Raw genomic sequence first — 20,856 nt, 5'->3', positions numbered from 1 at the left:
TGCAATGATCTTTTTTTTTAGGTTGTAAGTAATTCTGGCCTGAAATTCATTAGGTCTGCTTGCATAGTGGGTTAAGACCGGTAGACTAAATGCTCCAGAGAGCTGTAGATCACTTGGTTGCTATGGTTAAGCTGGCAAGTATGTCAGTGCCAGCCACAGGTCATATATTAAAGTTATGGCCTACTAGCATTCAAGAAGGTTTTATTGCTGTATAAGCCCATATATTTTCAACTTCATACACACACACACACACACACACACACACACACACACACACACACACACACACACACACACACACACACACACACACAGACACCCACACACTTCCTAGATTTTCTTGGGACTTTCTGCTATTCTCAGAATTCCCATTCGTGTTTATTGCTTTACACATATTCCTTGTTCATGCATGCCAAGTAGTGAACTTTTCCTAGTGATTCGCATGCTCCATTCCTTGGTCCAGCTTTTTATTTACATCATTACAAATGGACATCTTTATTTAGTTCTTTGTGTGCTTGATTTGTATTTCTGCATTTGTTAACCGGGCAAAAGCTTTCTTGCCCAAAGACCCTTTGCAAACATAATCTGGGTCAAGAAGAAATAGTACAGTTGAAATCAGTTACAAAGATCGAGGAAAAGGTGTGTGTGAAAAACAAGTAATGTCTTCCCACGACAGTAGTTCAATGTAAGGAAATTGATGTCAGCGATACATACAAGAATCACAGCATCCTTTTATGTCAGCAAGTTATTGTATGTGGGGGGGGGGGTTAGAAAGTAATTTACAGACTTCAGTCTAAATTACAGCATATTAATGTATTGATTAAGTACAATTTGTGACATTATATCAATACTGTTATTTATATAAATAAAGAGGCAATGATTTACATATGGTGCATTGTACGTGAATAAATTATTCAACAAGACATCACAAATTGCAGTGGGTTATAAGATGAAAAGGAATGATGAAATCGTAAGGTGAAAGTCCAAACACGAGTTGTTTTAAATAATAGTAAAGGGGAGTGAAACCAATGGTGAGGAACAGAAGAAAGACAGGCAGTAATAAATGTGATAAGTAGGGGGATTAATCATACTCTGCATTGTTGTAGAAGGACAAACCTAGTTAGTAATTAATAACATAATAATAAAAGAAAAAGTGACCTGTAGATGTGCTTCAAACCTCTTTGTAGTATTTGCCACTTCTCTGCGTCTTCTCGCTGGGGATGTTCAGCAAACCCTTGACTTACTGATGCTACATCCCCCAGTCAGCCAACTAAAATTGAAGAGCTGTCACTGTCTCATCAGGTCAAACGTTAGTACTAGGATAACTGCCCCTGCGGGACATTTTAAGCCTGGCTATTTTCCCTTTTTGTGCTTGAAACAACCTGCCCCATTGGGTTATAGACTGGCCTTACTTATCACACGGTCAGTAATTATATATTACCCCTAATGGGAATAACTGGGATCATCCAAGATAATCTGAGGAGACCCATGCATGGGATAAAGCATTTAGGAGCTGCCTCTGTCTATTAGTAGCGCAGGGGACAGCAGTCCACGGATAAGGTTTCTATTTCCCCATCCATAGATCCATGTTGTGCTGGGATATGGAGGGGGATGAACTTTGTTTTATGAAGTTGGGGGGTCTGTTCCAGAGTAGCGGTATCCTCGGTGAGATATACCTGTCCCTCCAAACCATTCTGTTGATGTTGCAGAAGACATTAAGATCCCTAGACTGAGAATTTCTGATGCCATTTGACTTGCTGACACACAGCAAATCCATCAGTATTGGGTCAGAGGATGCCTTGTATTCCAGACACAGGAAACCTCTTAGCAGTCTGTAGAATATAAAGTATAGTGACAGGGCTTTGATTTGGTCCACATAGGGCATGGGTTTTAGGCCTTCCAGTCTTTTAGTAAGGTATCTCTGTCGGCATTCCTTCTTGCATGTGTCCGGACAATATATGCCAAATGGGACATTATATTCAATGACTGGCCTAATGAGGGCTGACTGAAGGGGGACAATGACACCCCTACATCTAGACACTATCCATTTGTTTATAAGCTGATCAATATATAAGGACTTTCTTACAATGATGGACACATTTTGGTTAAGGTTAGGTCACTGTCCACATAAGTTCCTAAATCCCAAACTACTGCATCATCTCTTAAGGGTGTATTGTCAATGCGGTAGTTCCCTGGGGCAGGTGACTTCCCAAAGTATACAATAATGCATTTTTTGGCAGTTTGCTTCAGTCCATGATTTTGGCATTGGTTATTTATTTTGGACAAACTTTCCTGCAGGATGGCAAAATCATTTGGGGATTCAATGACTGTTCCTAGCTTGCAGTTATATACAAAATTCATCAGCCAGAGCCATTTGGTGTTTGCATTTATCTCAGAAAAGAAGATGTCAAACAGGAGAGGTCCCATAAATATTTACATGAATAGTCGTACCTGTGATGAAAGGAGGTACTGCCAGCACAGCTAGCTGGAATTTTGTAAATAATTATATGTCATTTGTGAATATCAAACTAATTTGTATAAGGTGTTTGTGTTATTTATTATTATTTCTTACATTTGCTTACCAGGAATGTCCACTGGGCCTGAAATGTGCCTGTTTTCAGTGGAGGCCCGGGGAGAATAGCTCCACATTTAGTTACGTACAGGAGAGTTTACAAAATAATACAGAGTATATAAAACAGTAGTAATAAAATAATTAACACATAGTATAATTTTGATGATAATATGGAATACATTTGATAACTACAGTGTCAAATAGTTTTACAGTCATGATTTGAGTATAAGACTAGAAAAGTATAGATATGTAAGTAATAATATTAGCAGTGTGAAGAAGTTAACTTAACGGGGAAAGTGAAGGAGGCAGAGGCCTAAGGTAGGAATAAAGCATGCGACAGAGACAACAGAAGGAGTTAGTCTGGTAGAGAGAAGGGGAAGATGGACTAGTAACAGAGTGGAGAAGAGGAGCATTTAGAGGGAGGGCCAAGTTTTGAGGTTAACTGTCGGGGTGCAGGTACAAATCCAGTCTGAGGAGAAATGAAGTCTGCGGGATTTTTTAAAGGAAGCAGGATTACTGACAGTCCTGAAGTAGGCAGGTTATTCCATAGCTTGGAGACAGAAAAAGAATACAGCATTTGGCCAGCTGAGAGCTTGGGTTTGTGAACATTCACTAGCATTTTGTTTTCAGACCTAGGTTGTCTACTAGGATTGTACATGGTCAAAATGGAGTAGAGGGATGGGCAGGCTGCTGGGTTGTAGATGAGTTTGTGGGCAGTTGTTAATTGTAGATATGTGAAGCAGTAGGGAAATTCAAGCCAATTTAGTTGATGCAGAGAGGAGCAGTGGTGGGCGGAGAATTTAACATTTGTAACAGATTTGGCAACTTTGTTGTAGACTGAGGCAAGTTTACTTTATAGGGAGGACTGAATATTGATAAGAATGGGTGCAGCCTATAAGAGAGTTGGAAGCAAGAATGATAAGGCAAGAGCCTTTTTAGCAGAGACATTGAGAAAGTGGTTTTGCCTATAAAGAACTCCTAGCTTTTGATGGGTTTTTTTTGATGTTACTATAGATATGAGGGTCAAAGGTTAATTTATCTTCAATGCTGACTCCAAGCAATTTGGTACTAGGGACAACTTCCATAGCAGTATTATTTTCAGAGCGAACAGAGAATTCAGATTTGTCAATTGGGTTGGATCTTTTGGGTGTAAATATTAAGAGTTTAGTTTTGTTGGGGTTGAGGGCAAGATGGTTTCATTTGAGGTGAATGCTTCTTTGGTTAGCTGCTGTAGTACAGAGGCAGATTTAGAGAAGCAGATAATAGTAAAATCATCTGCGTATTGGATAGCAGTATTGTGGGTGAGAGTAGTATGGAAGTTATTGATGACTATACTGACTAGAAGGGGACCCCAGTATAGATCCCTGGGGTACCCCTGTATTAGTATTGATCAACGGGGAAGAGGAGTGCTGTCACATGGTAGATTGTTGCCGGTTTCTGAGATAGTTGGAAAACCAGAGAAGGGTGGGGGGAGAGATGCCAAGCTTGGAGAGTTTAGTAAGTATAAGGGAGTGGGAAACTGTGTCAAATGCTTTAGATAGATCAAGAAAGAGTGCAGACTAAGAAGCCATCATCATGAGCTGTGTTGACTGTATTCAGGAAGGAGATTAGAGCAGTGTTAGTGCTGTGTCCTGGTCTAAAGCCGTGTTGAGTGGGGGATAGGAGATGGTGTTTGACCAGGTGACTAAGGAGCTGAGTACTAATGCACTTCTGAAGTATTTTTGAAATGGGGGAAAGAATGGTGATAGGTCGGAAGTTTGAGATGTCAGAGTTATTGCCCCCTTTGTGAAGTGGGAGAACATATGCTTTTTTCCAGATGTCAGGTCTATACAATTCTTGAATGGACCTGTTAATGAGAATACTGATGAGGTGAGCTATGGAGGGGGCAGATAGTTATAAGAATTCTGCAGGTAAGTTATCTGGGGCATTAGTGCATGGTTTTAGTTAATACTGATGGGGTGAGCTATGGAGGGGGCAGATAGTTGTAAGAATTCTGCAGGTAAGTTATCTGGGGCATTAGTGCATGGTTTTGGTTAATACCGATGGGGTAAGCTATGGAGGAGGCTGATAGTTGTAAGAATTCTGCAGGTAAGTTATCTGGGGCATTAGTGCATGGTTTTAGTTAATACCGATGGGGTGAGCTATGGAGGAGGCTGATAGTTGTAAGAATTCTGCAGGTAAGTTATCTGGGGCATTAGTGCATGGTTTTAGTTAATACCAATGGGGTGAGCTATGGAGGGGGCAGATAGTTGTAAGAGTTCTGCAGGTAAGTTATCTGGGGCATTAGTGCATGGTTTTAGTTAATAATGATGGGGTAAGCTATGGAGGAGGCTGATAGTTGTAAGAATTCTGCAGGTAAGTTATCTGGGGCATTGTGCATGGTTTTAGTTAATACCGATGGGGTAAGCTATGGAGGAGGCTGATAGTTGTAAGAATTCTGCAGGTAAGTTATCTGGGGCATTAGTGCATGGTTTTAGTTAATACCGATGGGGTAAGCTATGGAGGAGGCTGATAACTGTAAGAATTCTGCAGGTAAGTTATCTGGGGAATTAGTGCATGGTTTTAGTTAATACCGATGGGGTAAGCTATGGAGGAGGCTGATAGTTGTAAGAGTTCTGCAGGTAAGTTATCTGGGGCATTAGTGCATGGTTTTAGTTTATGAAGGAGTTTTTGTATGCTTGAAGTAGGTATGGAGAGAGTGAGAAAGTGGGTATAGGAATAGATGGGGTATGTACTACTGGAGGTTGTAGTGTGTCTATGTTGATTGGTGGGAAGGTGGTAGTAAGCTTGGCAATGGTGTCAATGAAATAAGAGTTAAAGAGTGAGGCTAATTCAGGGGGTGTTTTTTTCTGGGTTTAGGCAAGGATTATGGTTAGTTCTTGAATGAAATAGAAAGTTGACTGCACCCCAAAACTGTTTGGGGTTTTGTCTATGTTGATTTTGGAGGTTTTGGAAGGGTTCCTTTTTGATTTTGAGAACTAATAGGTTAGCCTTATTGTGAAGTTGTTTATATTGCACAAGGTTGGAGGGAGTTTTGTTTTTCAGCCAGGCTTTCCAGGCTTTGTCCCTCGTGGACATAATTTGCTTTGTGGATTTGGCAAGCCAGGTTGCATGTTTTGCCTTAACTCTTTTTAGTTGGAGAGGGGCAAGGCTATTTAGGATCTTAAGAAATGTGGAACTGAAGAATTCCACAGCTTCATTAAGTGGGAGACATTTTAGTGGACTCCAGTTAGTACTATGCAAAATGTTGTTAAAGGTAATTGGTGAGAAATGGGATAAGTCTTGACTATATCTCTATTGATGAATGTTCGGTATGATGGTGGGCTTACGTATTATGAGTGCTGGAGAGTGGTCACTTATATTATTTGGGAGTGTACCAGAGGAGTTGATTTTATTTGGGTCAGAAACTATGATCCAATCCAGGATAGATCCTTTGCTATTCTTATTGTCAGGTCTGGTTATATCAGAGATTAGTCGAGTATAGATGTGAAGGTTAATGTATGAAGGGGGATTGTTATTGGCGATATCTAACCAGTTTATGTTAACATCACCTAGGATGACTGTCTCATTTTTTTATATTGTTGGTTGTCCAGGCAAGAATGTCTTCGAGAACAGGAATATTGTTGCCTGGAAGAATGTATAGGACTAAGATGCAAAGGCTTTTGCAGTTGTTCAGTTTTAGGAAGCTAATAAGTAATTCTGCGGTGGAAGAAATGGGAATAGGTTTTGAGCATGAAATCACTGTAAAGGTGCTTAGATATAATAAGGTGATGCCTCTGCCTTTTTGTGAAGTCTATCAGTTCTAAGGCATGAGTAATTTTGGGGTAGGAATTCAGGGTCCTTTATATATAGTTTTATCCAGGTCTCTGTTATGGCTGTAAATTCTGGTTTATGTTGACTTAACCATGCATGCAGATGAGGGATTTTATTTCTTGTGCTTTGGATACTGATGGTGGTGAAATTTAGGGATTTTGAGCAGTTAGGGATATTAAGAGATTAAGGAGAAGGGCCATGGTTTGGGTGTATGTCACCACATTGGACTAGATTAAGATGAGCAGGAGAAGTAGTTGGATGCAGTTTCTTTTTTGGGTTTCCAAAGTAATTATGGACAGTGTTACAAAGAAGGTTATGTTGTGGAGAGATTAACAGTTTCTTTTGTAGAATTAAATCAGTGGCATACAGACTAGAGCAAATTGTTGAGTAGGTGGAGAGGGTGACAGTGTGGGTAGATATAGATGTGGGTTTAGGTGGTATATGGTATATTGTCTTGTTCTTTTATTATTTATTATTAAATATATTTAAACTTTTCACTGTGGCTGATTTGTGTAGAGATAATTAAGTTTTGAAGGGTGAAGTGATGAGAGTCTTAGAAGGAGGGAGAGATAAACAGTGAAAATAAGGAGAACGATGTTGAGTATGAGAGGCATTACTGAGAGGTGTGTAGTATAGTATGGGATAGTTGAGCTTAGTTGAGTTTATGTGAGGATTAATTGACAGAGAAGGAGAGGTGGGGATAAAGTGGAGTATGGGTAGCTGTACTGAGGTAATGCCGATGTGGTAGGGGTTGAGATATAAAGTCAGGTATGGTTGGTGTAGAGAGATGTAAGGAAAGGGTGTGGAAATAGGAAGAGTGTAAAAGCTTTAGATGATGTGTAGGGTGGAGGGGGTGGAGTGTATGTGGGAGATGGAAAGAGGGTAGGGCTGATGGGTGATAGGTTAATAGAGAAGAGTGATGGGGAGGAGGAGTTTTATAGGGGGATGTGTGAGTAGGTGGGGCAAGGACAAGTGTAAATGTAATTGAAATGGGGGTGGGTGAGAATGGGGGTAGGGTCGGGGAGCAGAGTGAGCCCGAGTGTAGCGAACAGAGAGGGGCGAGCCCAGCTGGGAGAGGCAAGAGAGCCTAAAAAAACAATCAGGAATAGCACTTGGAATGCTATCAACAGGTAGGTTTAACTCAGTTACAAATGTATTAGAACTGTATGCCATGTGTATGTTAAACTGCTCTGTACAGATTTCTTTGCTGAAAAAGTATTTGTAAAGTGCTGTGTTTAACATATATCCACAGTGTTCTGTATTAGAAGAGAACAGAAATGTACATGCACTGTTGTAACTGTTTAAATGTATATATTTTATCAGTGGAAACTGGAATATAGGAGTTTAACCTCAGTCCAGCAAATTTTAGAAAAATATCTGAAATTAAATTACTTTATAGACTAGGCCATAACGATCTTTTAATGTAGCTAGAGGCACAAAGTCTGTACTAGGAAGCTTTCTGTATTGTCTGTGGGGAGAACTAATTGCTACTTTGGAATCATGAAGGAATGCAATTGCTTTATGACTTCCAGCACATGCCAAAGATCTGAGCAAAAGCCCATGTCTGGGTATTTTTACAGGTAAATGCTAAATACTGTGAGCATCAGCAAAGGGGTTTTTACCTGGAAACTAAAAGTGAGATGACCAGAAATGGTGTCATTCTGCAAGTTATCTCAGCAGTAATATTTTAGATATTAATTTGAGAAGTCTCTGAGTGAGACAGAGCATTCTGCATCCTGTCTTGGACCTGACAACAACAAGAACTATTTACCACATCTGTCTTCCTCTAAGTAAGTTATTAGGGTATAGTACCACTCTTAGATACAGTCAGAAATATAGCAAAGCTTGGTTTAGATTTTACTTTCCTTTATTTGTGTGAGCCTGTACTGAAATGTTATTTTAAATATTTCCGGTGGTTTTGAGCTCTGATGTCACTGTGATTTTGAACTCTGATGCCACTGTGAATATATATGTATATATATGTATATATATATATATATATATGTATATAAATATATATATATATATATATATATATATATATATATATATATATATATATATATATATATTTATATACACATATATATATATATATATATATATATATATATTTAATATTGTCTTGTTCTTTTATTATTTATTATTTAATATATTTAAACTTTTCACTGTGGCTGGTTTGTGTAGAGATATTTAAGTTTTGAAAGTACTTGCATATTTATTTGGTGACACTGTGTGAGCCACTCCTAACAGCCTTGTTCTTGGTCAAACTACCATTTGTATTAGTATTAAAATTAATATTACACAGTAAGATTAGACACCCTTTGTTAAGGGCCTTAAAGCAGCTGTCAAGGAGGAACTGTTGGCAGTGGAAACTACCTTATAGTCTGGGCAGAAGGGAGCATAGCTAGTAAACCTGTGCCAGCCTTTCCCAGGTGTGTGTGTGTGTGTGTGTGTGTGTGTGTGTGTGTGTGTGTGTGTGTGTGTGTGTGTGTGCAAATCAAACCTCAAAGAGTGTGAGTGTCAGCTACTTCGGCAGGGACAAGGAGCACTGGTTGGACATAGAGGGTGCTGAAGGTCCTGGCTTGGTCACTCATCTTAGAGCTCTTCTGTATAGCTGTGTCAGTGGTTAGTCTTATTTGGGATCTGGAGAAAGAAGGAGAAATACCCCCAGACTGACTGTGGTCACTGTATGCTGTTAAATGAAATTGCACTTGATGCAGAGAGCTGCATCTGGAAATACAGTTTGTGTACCTGTTATCCTCCCAGTGAACATCCTTCCACAGGTGACAGTGGTGAGGATTGATGCTCCCTGATTACTGGTTCAGTGGGGGGGTCATCACTGTACAGTGGTGAGCATCCCTGGCTATCACACAGAAGACCATTGTTTGATTTCGTGATGGAGAGTAAGTGCATCTTTTGATCTGGTAATCTGTGGGATTTATTAAGACTGTCAGCGCACTACTTTCTGTGGTACAGGGCTTGATTCTGTTAGTCTTCTCTTGTCTGCTGCATGACCCAGAGCAAGTCCTTGAATCATTAATTGTCTCCTTAACTTCATGCCTAGTGGCTACCTATCAACTCACTGCCAAGAACGTGTAGGGTGGGAAGTTGGCATAATGATTAAGGTGTTCAGCTCATAGACACAAGGTAACAGTGTTTGATTCTGACCTTTATTTATTGGACAGACTTAAAATGGCCCTTCAGGGCAGTACACCAGTTCACCTATGCACCTCTTTCCTATATAGATGTTGTATTAAATGAGGCTGTGGACATTACAAGGCATCACAAACTCATCATAATGGTTGATGTAAACTTAGACTAGAAAAGCCCGTTTAGAATACATTTAAATAGACCAGTTACTGGACGTCAACTAATGCAGCTAATTTCAGATGGCACTGGACCAAACCCTAGCTCTAAAAACATTTCTTTACTTGATGTGGTTATAAACCATAAACCAGATAAATTGAAACATATGCAGATACCCTCAAATTGCCTAAGTGATCACTGTCTGTACACTCCATCTGCACATTTGAACAGTGTGAACCTAAACCCATTATTTTGACAATCAGAGTAATAATTGATTCCACTGCATATGCTGTCTCTGCAGAACTTCAGCAATGGGATTGGAGTTTCTTCTGTCAATGCAGTGACCCCATAACAGCACTCTGCACTTTTTACAACCTTCTCTCTCTCTCTCTTTTGCTGTGTGTCTCTCTCTCTCTCTCTCTCCTGTTGAAGCTTCTCTCTCAACCTCTTAACTCAAGAAATCTGGACATAGCCAAAAATAATGGGGGGGGGGGGACAAAACCCCCTAAATAGGACAATTTTTTTTGAATATTGCTCTTATAAACTTAGAAAGTTGATAACTACAGTGTCTGTATTGACATTCATTTTTCCAAAAGATATGGCATCCGAAACATAAACTTCTGTCATTATGTAGTGACTTTAATCCTTAGTGATTTGCGAAAAAAACACACATTTTATGACCAATCTGGACATTCTGCAAAAAAGGGGACAGTCGAGAGGTATGCATTCAGGTAAACTGTTCCTTATGAACCTGCCACAGCTTACACCAATATCAAACAACTAATAAAAAATAAAGATGAAGCCTGGGCAGAATGGAAAAAGGAACCATCCTGTTTACATAAATTCAAAATGTACCAGCATTTAAAAAAGGAAACTAGGTTGAAAATCAATTGTGCCAAAACTGACTATACCAGACAAGAACAAACCCCTTATCTTGGACAACCAAAACAATTTTGGAAGGCAATAAAACAACTTCCTAAGTTTTCCCCAAAACATGTAACTGTATTAATCTTAGAAATTATAGGTTCATAGGTTCATAGGTTCATACTAGGCTATCTGCCCTGGGGCAATTATAAGCCTAGCCCGATTCTGTATGGCTTATGCCACCCCTTGATTTGAGTATACTGTGCCCTTTTTAAGGTTTAGTTTACTGTGCCTCTGTCTAATAGTGACACGGGAGTAATCCCTGGGACAAACCTACGATCTCCCATCCACTTATCGAGATTCTTCTTGAAGAGATTCAGTGAGGTGCTCTGCCTCACATGAACTGGAATTCTATTCCAGAGTGAAGGGAGCCTCTGGGTTATGAACCTGTCCCTCCGGCAAGTTCTATTTATTTCTGTGCTAAGGTTCAAGTCCCTCGAGCGTGTGGCTCTAAGGGATTTAGATTTACTGAGGTGGAGCATGTCCATTAATTCTGGATTTGACATAGCTTTGTATGTCAGGCATAGATCGCCTCGAAGTAGGCGGTATGCAACTGAGTAGAGCTGGAGTTTTTTTAACCAAGCAGCATATGGCATCTGTTTGAGACACTTGATCCTCTTGGTGAGATACTTTTGGGGTCTTTCTAATTGCTGCAGGTGTCGGGTAAGGTACATTCCAAAAGGGGCATTGTATTCTATGATGGGCCTGATGAGGGATGAATAAAGGGGCACGATTACCTCTCTTGATCTAGATGTGAAACCCTTCATGATGAGGTGGGCTATGTAGAAGGTCTTTCTAACCACTTTGGCAATGTGGTTTTCAAAGGAGAGATTGTTATCAACTTGGGTCCCCAGGTCCCTAATAACTTTCTCTGTACTTAATGGGTTTCTGCCTATGTGGTAATTTGTGGGCACATTGTTTTTGCCAAACGGTATGACTATACATTTTTTGGCATTTAGCTTTAAACCATGGTGCTGGCACCAGTTATCTGTCTCTGTGAGACCTTTTTGAAGGATGTTTGTGTCAGCTGGAGAGTTGATTATGGTGCCCAGTTTGCAGTCGTCTGCAAACTTGGTGAGCCATAGTCCTCCCACGTTTGCCTGTACCTCGGAAAAGTATATACCGAACAAGAGTGGTCCCAGGACAGAACCCTGTGGGATGCCACTTGTGACCGGTTTCAAGTCTGACATGGCTCCAGCAACTCTCACTCTGTGGGTTCTGTCTTTGAGCCAGTTTGCAACCCATCTTGTGACATAGGGGTTTATATTTAAGCTGGATAGCTTATCTATGATGCCCGAGTGGGGTATTGTGTCAAATGCCTTTGCAAGGTCCAGATAGGCTGTGTGGACTACCTTCCCTTTATCTATGGCTTTGGTGACTGTTTCAAAGAAGTCAACCAGGTTCAAAAGGCAGGATCTGCCCTTGACAAAGCCGAACTGGGTAGGATCTAGTGTCTGTACGTCCCCATTGTCTTTGTTTATGAGCTCCATGATGATCCTCTCCATAGCCTTGCAGACTAAGCTAGTCAGGCTTATGGGGTGATAGTTTCCAGGGTCCGTAGTGACTCCACCTTTGTGGAGTGGGACCACTGTTGCTGTATGCCATTCTGTGGGCACATATCCTGTAGTGAGGCTGAGATTGTATAGCTGTTTTATTTGAGGGATTAGTTTCTCATGTAGTTCATGTAGGACACAACCTGGGACGCCATCTGGTCCCATGGAAGCAGTGTTTTTTGCTTTAGAGAGGGCAGCCTTCACCTGAGCATCTGAGATGTTTGGGAGGCAGCCCTCTGCCGGGATAGATACTTGCTCTTTTGGGGGGGGTGATTTCTCAACCCATACCACTGAAGTGTACCTCATTATGAAGCACATTTCTCATTTTGGGTCTTGAAAAGAACCTGTTCCTCAGAGTTCCACATTGAAAGGGTCTGTCACACATTCAGTGTTATGACTTTTTGTAACTGATATCAATGGTAAATTGTAGTGAATCATATTAATCCTTCAAAAAAAACGTTTTATAAGTATAAAGTAGCACATGGTAACCATCCGCTGACCTTCCTATTTGAAGTTATTAGTAAGCTTTTAGTAAGACTTCCACATTTTGCCCACTTGTACCACTTTGTGAGGGGCAGTGTTCCCCATTTTGCAGATGGAGGGTTGAGAGCCATGTGTCAGCCCAATATCTACTAGCCTAACTATTTCTAACCTCCCTTCTTTATACAAAAATCCTTCCTTATTGCTTAAAAGATGCCATGATTATTCCCTGGGCTAAATGTCCTTCCCACGTTTCTTCCAATGACATTCATTGTCACCTTCTGCCTGATAATGAAAATGCATTTGGCACTTGGCAAGGGTTGGCATAATGGTTAAGTGTTTACCTTCTGCAGACAAGGTACAGGGTTTGACTCTCACTATTGGTCATTGTCTGGTATAGGCTAGATGTGCAGCAGTCTGCAAACTGATGTCCTAGTAATTAAGTATGGACAGAGTGTTTGCTGTTAGAAGGATAGCAGTTACACCCTAAGACTACCTCTTTTTGGGGGTTGGCATAGTGGTTTTGCATTTACATGACAGACACAACGTAGATGGTTTACTTTTCGCCTTGCAAGTGAAATTGGCTAGGCTTAAAATGGTCTACAGGGGCATCTAACCTAATACTTGTCTGTAAACCTATACCCTTTAAAAGCAACATATTCACTGACTCACCATATCTTTACAAGCACTGATAAGATAAAGGTACAGGAGCTATCATTTCATATCTTAAAGGGGCTTTCAAAACTGTTGGCCATATTAAGTTGCTGCATAAACTGTCATGCACAGGTTTCTCCACAGAAGTTGTACAATAGTTTGAGAACTATTTTAGAGAGAGAGAGAACTGTCTGAGTGAATGGATCTTACACTATCACTCAAACAGGAAGGATAACATGAGGGGTCCCACATGGTTAAGTCCTGGGCTCTCTGTTATTCTCAGAGTACATTAACAATCTTCCCTGGATCTGTCTTAAATTAACTATATCATGTATACAGATAAAACTGTCTTGAACAGGTCTAGCAAAAGGCCATTCAGTATAAACAGTGAATTTCAGAAGGATTTCAAGCTACATGGTACTGGCTCTGTAAAAATGAGGTATCTGCCAGTGTGCACACATACATATGCACACACACGCACACACACATGCACACAGACACACACACACACAAATGCACACACACACACACACACACACACACACACACACACACACACACACACACACACACACACACACACACACACACACACACACACACACAGACACACACATATACATAAACACGCACACAGACACACACAGACATAAACACTCACACAGACACACAGACACACACACACACACACACACACACACACACACACACACACACACACACACACACACACACACACACACAGGCGCACACACAACAGAACAAAAAATGAGGGCATTTGTCATCTTAAGAAAACTAAGTACTTTTTTGGGCACTCCTTTTTCTATCATTATTCAACAGGGGTACTTAGGACTAATTATAAACTAAAACCTATATATAAAATATGTCCTATGCAGACTGGCTGAAGGCCCTATCCCTGTATTCTGTCTCCTTCAGGCTTTTGAGGGGAGATCTATGCCTGGCATACAAGGCATTTTCAGACCCCATTCTGATGGACCTCCTGCATATCCACAAAACAGTACCAAAATTACACATTCTAAAGATTTAAACCTTGCTTGTGATATAAATAGGACCTGCTGGAGAGATAGGTATATATTCCAGAGACTACCCCATCTAACAAACAGGCTCCCCATCCATGTGAAGCAGACTTCCTCCCTAACCCAATTCAAGTGCAACTTGGACAATTGGATTGGAAACCTTAAAGTCATCTCTGGTTTAGCACCTATGTCTGTAATGCACACAGGTAAAATGTAAATGGTTTATCTTCCAGGCCCATGCTTACACTTATCAAGGATATCAGAACTTGTCAGAGATTTGGGATGCATGGCTAGTCTTAAAAGACCCTTGTGGTCGTTAGGCTAGTAAACACCTAAATCTGTGAATCTGTAATTCTTCCAACATACAGAACTCAGGTCAGCAAGGTATCAGTTTCAAGTCTCATACAAAATATCTAACTTGTTGAGCACCGAGTCTAGGCCAACAAATGACATAAATTTACACTGTCTAGGTTGGAGTACTGCCTTCCTTTAAGTTCTGTCTGCTCACAATGTTTCAGTCATTCAATCAGCTGAGAATAAAATCCTTAAATTCCTATAGCTAGCGAACATGGAAGAGTATCATTGAATGGTTCTCACCTCCGACAATGGCCCCCTGTTACACCTGCTGCTACGTGATTACTCAGTATGGTCATCTACAAAATATTAAACAATGGTGACTGTCCACCACTCCTTGGCAGGTTGCAGTTTAGAAACCAGTCCTATAATCTTAAAGGTAATGATCATATTCGTTATTAAGATCTTTGCACTCAAATTGTCTGAAACAGCTTTATGAATCTCCCAAAAAATATAAGGAATATAGTCAAAGTAAACTTTATTATCATTTAGAACTACACATGTAGCCTAAACAAAATTTTGTGCATCAGCTCATAGGGTCATAGGTAGGTACTAGGCTATTGGCTTTTGGGCCTATATAAGCCTAGTCAAAAATGTTCCCTGGCTTTTGCCACCCAAGAAAATTATTTTCCTGTGCCCCTGTTGAGCAAAGCCACAGAAGTGATCCCCGGGGTGAGTTTCTTATTTCCCATCCAATTGTCAAGATTTTTCTTGAAGAGTCCTAATGAGGAGCTTTGTTTCACATGAATGGGTAATCTGTTCCAGAGCAGGGGAAGTCTGTAGGACAGGACTCTATCCCTCCAGCATGTTCTGTTTATTGTGCTGACAAGGTTTAGGTCCCTGGAATGTGTGGCTCAGAGAGTTTGGGGTTTCTTTAAGTGTAGCATGTCCAACAGATCTGGGTATGACACGGCTTTGTATGTTAGGCAGAGGTCTCCTCTGAGTAGGCGATATGCGACGGAGTAGAGCTGGAGTTTTTTGAGATGGTCTGCATATGGCATCTGTTTGAGGCCAGTAATCCTCTTAGTGAGGTATTTCTGTGGTCTTTCCAGTTGTTGTAGATGTCTTGTGACATACATGCAAAATGGGGAGTTGTACTCTATAATGGGTCTGATGAGGGAAGAGCAGAGATGAACAATGACCTCCTTTTTTCTGGAGAAGAACCCCTTTGTGATGAGGTATGCCACTTAGAAGGAATTCCTGACTACTGTGGCGATGTGATTATCAAAGGAGAGACTACTGTCCACCTGTGTCCCAAGGTCTCTTATCACACTTTTGTTGTTTAGTAGGCTACCACCTATATGGTAGTTCATGGGTACAGAGTTTTTCCCAAAGGGTAAGACAATGCACTTCTTACCACTGAGCTTGAGGCCATGACTTTAACACGAAGCATCCGCCTCAGTGAGGCCCCTTTGTAGAATGTCCACATCATTAGGTGATTCTATTATGGCTCCTAGTTTGCTGTCATCTGCAAACTTCATTAGCCAAAGACCGGCTGTTTTAGCCTGGAGCTGCAAAACACAAGAGGATCCAGGGCTGTACCCTGTGGTATTCCACTTGTCACTGGTCTGAAGATGGATTTGGAGTCAACTACTTTCATTGTGTGGGTTCTGTCAGTGACCCAGTTGATCACCCATCTTGTGACATAGGGATTTATGTCCAATCTAGTGAGTATATCTATAATTCCAGAGTGGGGGATGGTCAAGATAGGCTGTGTGCACCACCTTACCCTCGTCCACAGCTCTGGTGACTGCTTCAAAGAAGTCAGTCAGGTTTAGGAGACATGAGCTACCTTTTACACACCCAAACTGAGTGGGGTCCAGAGTTTTGAAGTTACCTATGTCTTTGTTTATAAGCTCCATAGGTTCATAGGTTCATAGGTTCATACTAGGCTATCTGCCCTAGGGCATTTATAAGCCTAGCCAGAGTTGTGTGGCTTTCACCACCCCTTAGGTTGAAGAATACTATACCCATTAGTTTGCCGTGCCTCTGTCCAGCAGTGATACAGAGATGATCCCCGGGGTAAACCTACGATCTCCCATCCACTGGTCAAGATTCCTCTTGAACAGAGCCAGCGAGGTGCTCTGTCTCACATGGACCGGGATTCTGTTCCACAGCATAGGGAGTCTCTGGGTGATGAATCTGTCCCTCCAGCATGTCCTATTTATATCGTGTTGAGGTTTAAGTCTCTTGCTCTTGTGGCTCTGGTGGATTTGGATTTTTTGAGGTGGAGCATGTCCATTAATTCTGGGTTGGACATGGCCTTGTATGTCAGGCACAGGTCACCTCTGAGCAGACGGTATGCGACTGAATAGAGCTGGAGTTTCTTCAGTCGGGCAGCATATGGCATATTTTTGAGCCCCTTTATCCTTTTGGTGAGGAAGTTTTGGGGTCTTTCCAATTGCTGCAGGTGTCGGGTAAGATACATTCCGAATGGGGCATTGTACTCAATCATTGGTCTGATAAGTGAAGAGTACAGGGGAACAATGACCTCCCTTGACTGGATGTGAATCCCTTCATAATCAGGTGGGCAATGTAGAAGGTCCTCCTAACCACTTTGGCAATGTGAGTGTCAAAAGAAAGGTTACTGTCAACTTGGGTCCCCAGGTCCCTGATAACCTCTTCTGTGCTTAATGGATTGCCACCTATGTGGTAACTTGGGGTTACCTTGTTTTTACCAAAGGGTATGACTATACATTTTTTGGCGTTTAGCTTAAGGCCATGGCTCTGGCACCAGTTATCCATTTCCATGAGCCCTCTCTGAAGGATATCTGTGTCTGATGGATTTTCAACTATGGCGCCCAGTTTGCAGTCATCTGCAAACTTTGTCAGCCACAATCCTCCTATGTTTGCCTGCACTTCTGAAAAGTAGATGCCGAACAAGAGGGGGCCCAGGACTGAGCCCTGTGGGACACCGCTTGTGACCGGCTTGGAGTCTGACATGGCACCAGCAACTCTAACCCTGTGGGTTCTGTCCTTGAGCCAGTTTGCAACCCATCTTGTGACATATGGGTTTACATTTAAGCTGGTGAGCTTTTCTATGATACCCGAGTGGGGTATTGTGTCGAAAGCTTTTGCAAGGTCAAGGTAGGCTGTGTGAACTGCCTTACCCTCATCAATGGCCTTGGTGACTGTTTCAAAAAGTCGACCAAGTTCAAGAGGCATGATCTGCCCTTGACAAAGCCGAATTGGGTAGGATCCAATGTCTGTAGGTCCCCTATGTCTTTATTTATGAGTTCCATTATGATCCTCTCCATAGCTTTGCAGACCAGGCTTGTTAAGCTTATGGGGCGGTAATTACCAGGGTCCGTAGAAGCACCGCCTTTGTGGAGTGGGACCACAGTTGCTGTATGCCACTCTTTGGGTACGTATCCTGTGGTAAGGCTAAGATTAAACAGCAGCCTTATGTGTGGGTTTAGTTCCTCATTGAGTTCGTGTAGCACACAGCCGGGGACACCATCCGGTCCCATTGATGCTGTGTTTTTAGCTTTAGAGCGAGCAGCTCTCACCTGGGCATTTGAGATGATTGGGAGGCTACACTCTGCTGGGATAGATATTTCTCCTTTTGGGGGGAAGGGAGGGGAGACATTTTCACTGAACCTGTCTGCCAGTATGTTTGCAATGTCTGTGGGTTCAGTGATTTTTGTATCATTTTGGACTAATTCCGAGCATATCTGGGAGTTTCCACCCAGATTTCTAACATAGCTAAAGAAGGCCTTATGACTGTCTTTTGAGTCCTTGGCGATTTTTCTCTCAAAGTTGGCCTTGGATGATTTTATGAGTGATCGTAGTTTTTTACTAGTATTGATCAGAGATGTCTTCCCTTTTAGGGATTTTGCTCTATCTTGTAGAAGCTTTCTCCTCTTGTTGTAAAGTTTGTTTATGGCTGGGGTCCACCAGATCGGGCGCTTGCCTTTGGTGGAAAGGGTCTTGATTTTATTTGGGATTGCTTGATCCATGCAATCCTGGAGGTGCTCGTAGAAAGCATTTGTAAGGGATTCAGCAGCATGGGTTGTGGTTTCCAATGGCTCAGGGGCCTTGAAGGATACCACACCAGTCTTAAGAAGTGTGAAGTTGGCTTTTGAGAAGTTCTTCACTGTGGTCTTTTTTGTTGGGGGTGAGGGCGGGATGTGGATCTCCATTGAGATTAGTTTATGGTCTGATCTCACCAATGAGGGATATACTTCTGGTGTGGAGCATTTTGTCCCCATGTTTGTGATGATCAGGTCTAGTATATTTTCACCTCTTGTGGGAATGGTGACAAGTTGTTCCATAGCATTTGAGTTTATGAACTCCAGGAACCTTTGGGCTAGGGTATTGGGGCTTGAGTAATGTTCCCAGTCTATGTTTGGGTAGTTGAATTCACCCAATATGATGGTGTTTGGAGAGGCATTTATACTCTCCAGTGTCTTCAGGAAGGCTGTGTGGGGTTCCTGAGTTTGAGAGGGTGGCCTGTAACATGCTACAAACTGTGTTGCAGTTTTGCCTATGGTTAATTGCACCTGAATGGTCTCTGATGCTTTGTGAGTTGCCACCAGCCTGGAGGTGTGGGTATCCTTGATGAATATGGATACACCCCCTCCTTTTGTGGTACGGTCCGGGTTTTGGGGCCGGAACGCATGATATGAGGTAAAACCTGATAGTGCTGGGGTGCTCTCAGGAGCCTTGAACCAGGTTTCAGTCACAGCACAGACATCGATGTTCTCTATACTGAGGAGGGCTTCGAGGGCATGCATCTTGAGATTTAGACTTCTGGCATTGAGCAGCATTACCCTTAGTTTTTTTCCATTATTGTTTCCAACATGATAAGTTCCATGGCCTTGCAGACCAGGCTCATCAGGCTAATGGGGCAGTAGTTCCCGAGGTCCAAGGTGGTGCATCCTTTGTGGAGTGAGATAACTGTTGCTGTGTGCCATTCAGTAGGCACAAATCCTGAAGTGAGGCTATGACTGAATATGGTACTTAGGTGGGGTGCCAGTTCGTTCTGTAGTCCATGCAGAACGCAGCCTGGGATGTTGCCTGGTCCCATGGATGCTGTGTTCTTGGCTTTGGAGAATGCGGTCCTTACTTGTGCATCCGTGATTACAGGGGCTTTGCAATTCTTCTGGTATAGAGAGGAGCCCTTTGGGGGGTGAGGGGGGGGGGGTAAAGTTTGCACTGAACCGGTCTGCCAGGATGTTTGCAATATCAGTTGGTTCTGTACATCTAGTGCCATTGTGCTGTAGCTCAGAGCAGATCTGAGTGCTGCCATTGAGATTCTTGACATAGCTGTAGAATGCGTTGTGGTTGTCTTTAGAATCAGTGGCAATTTTATTTTCTTAACTAGCTTTGGAGGATTTCATGAGGAATCTCACCTTCTTACTGAGGCTGACCATGGAGTTCTTGCAGTCAGGGGATTTTACTCATTTTTACAATAGCTTCTTCCTTCTATTGTAGAGTTTATTTATGGCAAGGGACCATCAGATTGGTTTCCTTTTTTTGGAGGATAGGGTCTTGGTTTTGTTGGAGATGGCACAATCCATGCACTTTGTATGTGTTTATACAGTGCATTTGTATAGGATTCAACAGTTGTACCTCTATTTTCCGTCTATATGGGTGTCTTGAAGTTTGTCACTTCTATCTTAATAAGCATGAAGTTGGCTTTGGAGAAGTTTTTTATGGTGATTTCCTTAATGGGGGGGTGGGGTATGGATGTCTAAGGTGATTAGCCTGTGGTTGGATCTGACCAGCGAGGAGTTTACCTCTTGGGTGGAACATTGGTTACCCATATTGGTGATGACCAGGTCCAGGATATTGCTGCCCCTGGTGGTGGTATGGACAAGCTGATCCAGAGCGTTATAATTTATAAATTTCAGAAAGCGTTGAGCAAATGAGTTAGTACATGAGTAGTTTTCCCAGCTGATGGTGGGGTAGTTGACATCACCCATTGTTAGGGAATTGGGCTGTACCTTAATATTATCCAGTATATCAGGAAACATTGAGTGGGCATCCTTGGGCATGGTGGGGGATCTGTAGCTAGCTACAAGCTGGATTGCAGTCTTGCCCAGTGTTAGCTGCACTTGGATAATTTCAGATGCATTATGTTGAGCAACTAGCCTGGAGGTGTGGATATCCTTAATGAATATGGATACTCCTCCTCCTTTAGTGTTTCGGTCCAGGT

The sequence above is a fragment of the Protopterus annectens genome, chromosome 2.part1 (genome assembly GCF_019279795.1).
Source record: "Protopterus annectens isolate FY-2018-M chromosome 2.part1, PAN1.0, whole genome shotgun sequence".
NCBI classification, from domain to species: Eukaryota; Metazoa; Chordata; order Ceratodontiformes; family Protopteridae; genus Protopterus; species Protopterus annectens.
This window is presented reverse-complemented; position numbering follows the sequence as displayed.